This window comes from Chlorocebus sabaeus, chromosome 21 (assembly GCF_047675955.1).
Source record: "Chlorocebus sabaeus isolate Y175 chromosome 21, mChlSab1.0.hap1, whole genome shotgun sequence".
In the NCBI taxonomy this organism is placed as follows: Eukaryota; Metazoa; Chordata; class Mammalia; order Primates; family Cercopithecidae; genus Chlorocebus; species Chlorocebus sabaeus.
In genome coordinates this window covers 116160353-116164337 of record NC_132924.1, presented here as the reverse complement: position 1 = coordinate 116164337, position 3985 = coordinate 116160353, and positions in this window count along the sequence as shown.

Sequence of the window (3985 nt, the reverse complement as noted above, 5' to 3'; positions counted from 1 at the left end):
TTAGCATCGCTGTCACTCTTGACCTTACTCCAGGTTGGCCTGGGGACGGGGACAGAGACGGAGACCTCTGCCTATGCAAGTGTCTAACTTCTGTGCCTGTTAATCATGGGAGGGTGGGACAGAACAATCCCGAAAGGGCCATATCTCACATTTCACATCAGAATTTTGGCAATGGGCAATGGTCATCTATTGTCTCACATATTTTCTGGGTTCTTGGAAGTCCCACATCTCAGGAAAAAGGAGGTTGGCAATTAAAGATATGAGGTAGGGATGCTAGATTAATGTCAGGACCATTTCTCTTCTGCCCCACACAGACCCTAGAAAGTAGTAAGCTGTGAGGCTTTTCTGGCTCCCCAGGGCTTATGTGGGAAGAGCTAGGCATGGCATCGAGGTTGTTGCCCTTCTTTTTTTCCCAACCTCCTGTAGGTCTCTCTCCCCACTTAGCAACCAAACCCCAACTGCAATAAAATAGTCTCCTTATTCTTGCCTTCTTTAATTTTTTATTGGGGCACAATACATGTCACATAAAATTTACCATATTATCCATTTTTAGATGTGCCACTCAGTGGCATTAAGTACATTCACATTGTTGTGTAACCATCACCATTATTCATTTATGGAACATTTTCATCATCCCGAACTGCAACTCTAATCCCCATTAAACAATAACTCTCCAGCTATCTCTCTGTCCCGGCCCCTGATAACCAATATTCTGCTTTCTGTCTATGAATTAACTATCCTAGGCATCTTATATAAGTGGGATTCTGCAATCTTAGTCCAAAATCTGCGACAGTTTGTTTATTTATTCATCTACCAATGGACATTTGAGTTTTTCTACCTTTTGGCTGTTGTGAATAACGCTGCTATGAATATGGTATACAAATATCTGTTCAAGTTTCTACTTTCAAATACTATGGGCATACACCTAAAAATGGAATTGCTAGACAATTCTTATGTTTAATTTTATAAGGAACTGCCATACTGGTTTTCACAATAGCTTTCACCATTTTACATTCCCTTCTAATGGGTGTGAAGTTGTTTCACATTGTAGTTTTGATTTGCCTTTCCCTAATGACTAGTGATACTGAACATGTCTTTATGTACCTATTTATTGGACATTTATATATCTTCTTTGGAGAAATGTCTTTTCGGTTTATTTGTCCATTTTCGAATTAGGTTTTTGTTGTTGTTGAATTGTCTTATCTTCGCTCTTTGAGGCTCACAGTCTGAAGTGTTTGCATCCTGGTGTATGTATGGTAAATTAGGCCTATATTTGAATAGCCTAATCATTTCTTTTCCAGGACCCTCCTGCTCTGTCCCTAGCAGTTAATCATCCTCATGCTGGGAGGCAACAAGCTCCTGCTTGGTCTCCTGACATAGCCATCCTCCATTCCCATCCCCTTTTCCCCACACTGAGTTGTGAAAGGAACAGCAACAATAGAGGAAGGGTCATCCCTCTCCAGGAGGGAAATTAGGAATCATGTGTCCAGGGCACCCATTATAGGTGCTCATGGGCAGCCTCTCTTGTGTCTCCAGCACTCTACTTCTAGTCCCATCCCCTATCATCCCCCTTAGCAAAAAGCCATGTCAGCTTTTCAGAGAACTGTGGTCTGGGATAACAAAGAAGTAAGTGGTATTTGTGAAACCACAGACAGTTAATTCAGATACACCAGCTCAGGACTGAGTGCCCAACAGTAAGGGATCACACAATGTGTATACACATGCCCGCACACACTGGGACACAGTGGTGGCAAGGTGTGTAAAACTGCTTAGTCAACATCATTCTTCTTTATTCTTTTCATAGTGGAAGCGCTTTAAAACTCTGCTTCATAGTCCTTTTTTTTGAGACAGGGTCTTGCTCTGTTGCCTGTGCTGAAGTACAGTGGTGTGATCACTGCTCACTGCAGCCTTGACCTTCTGGGCTCAAGTAATCTTCCCCACCTCAGCCTCCCAAGTAGGTGGCACTACAGGTGTGCACCACCACACCCAACTAATTTTTGTATTTTTTTTAGAGATGGGGTTTTGCCATGTTGCCCATGGCTAGTCTTGAACTCCTGGTCTCAAGCAATCCATCTGCCTCGACCTCCCAAACTGCTGGGATTACAGGCATGAGCCACTGCACTAGCCCTGTAATGCTTTTAATACTTGCTTAACTTGTCTATAAACTTACATGTCTTTTGATTTGAGCCTTTGGCCTACCCCCAGATATTGTCCTTTGTCCTGGCCTGTGTACCTGGTATGTAATTAAAATTGCTTACTGCCTAGGTTTTTCACTAAAATAAGAATTACTAAGAGTTAACATTATGAATTAATGAATGTAATTAAAACTACTAGGTACATACAATGTGTATTAAAGAGGTAGGATGTGTTTTTTTTTTTTTTTTTTTGGAGAACAAATGTTAAAATAAGTCACGGGAGTGTGGTTCTTTTTTAAGATAAAGTGTTTTTTTCTAGTTTAGAGGATTTTTAAGGATTGTTTCAAGTTAACAGAAAGGACAAAACGGAAGGTTTAAGCAAGTTGTAGAAGGTTTCTGGAAGGTTGATCTTGTAAAAGGAATTTTGTGTGTGATCAAGTTTGGCTAAAATTTTAAGGGGATTATTTAGATTTTATACAAATTGAACATTAATATAAATAGCACATTGATGCAGGGTCAGAATCTGAGCACTGTGTGAGGATAACAGGATTTTCTTGGAATATTGATCTGTTCTTTAACACAAATTTGTAAAGTTTATAAAAGCCTCATGGAAATCTTACCTTACAATCAAACTAATTAAAATTTGATTGATTTGCTTATAACATTAAAGCTTTAGAATTAATAATACAGTAATACAAAAATAAAATTTGTTTTTCTCTTTTAAATAAGATTTTTGTATAATATTAAGAGATAGTAAAAGATTTTCATTTGCCCTTTGAATAAACTGCCAAAAAAAATAAAGAAGGAGAGAGACAGATTCAGTTGGCTTCATGCTGTCTCTATTAGGTCCTGTTTTTCAGAAAACTGAGCTCTTCTTTATCAGGGAGTAAAGATTTCTGCTTTTTTTTTTTTTTAATTGGTGAGTTATCACTTTAGCTAAATGACCTACTTTATAATGACCTATAATCTCATTTTGTGATATCAAGTGCTTTAAACTTTTAATGTTTGACTAACTTTCAAGATTAAATTCTAAATGCAGTCTTTTAACCTCAAACTGACTTTTAAAGGTCCAAGAGAGATATATTTGGCTTATTTGATATGTTAAAATCATACAGGAGGCATCTCCAAATATAAAATGGTGTGTAACTTTCTTTGAGATATATTTATATAAATGTGCTATTGTTATGTTTTCCAAAATTGTATAATATTCTTATAATTTTAATACATCTTGGTATATGTTATCAGTAATAATTATAATTATGTTAAATTATTTTGTGCCACAGAAATAACCAGATTTCCTTGTCAATTATATCTTTGACCGTGGATATCTTTTGTCATTCACAATTATTACTTTACTTTGTTCCTTTTCAAAAAGTTGTTTATAATCAGCTATAGGACTCTGATGATGTGTTAGTTCATTCCCATGCTGCTATGAAGAGATACTTGAGACTGGGTAAATTATAAAGAAAAGTTTAATTGACTAACAATTCCACATGACTGGGGAGGCCTCAGGAAACTTAGAATCACTGCAGAATTGCCTCTTCACAGGGTGCCAGGAGAGAGAATAAGTGCCAAGCAATGTGGGTAGCCCCTTATAAAACCATCTGTTGCCCATGCTGGAGTACAGTGGGAAACTCACTGAATGAGTGAGTTCCCATGAGAACTCACTAGCATGAGAACAACATGGGGGGAACTGCCCCCCATGATTCAATTACCTTTCACTGGGTCCCTCCCACCACATGTGGGGATTATGGGATTACAATTCAAGATGAGATTTGGGTGGGGACACAAAGCCAGACCATATCAGATGGATACTTTTAAATGCAGTTTTCTGACAGCTTTGGAGATTG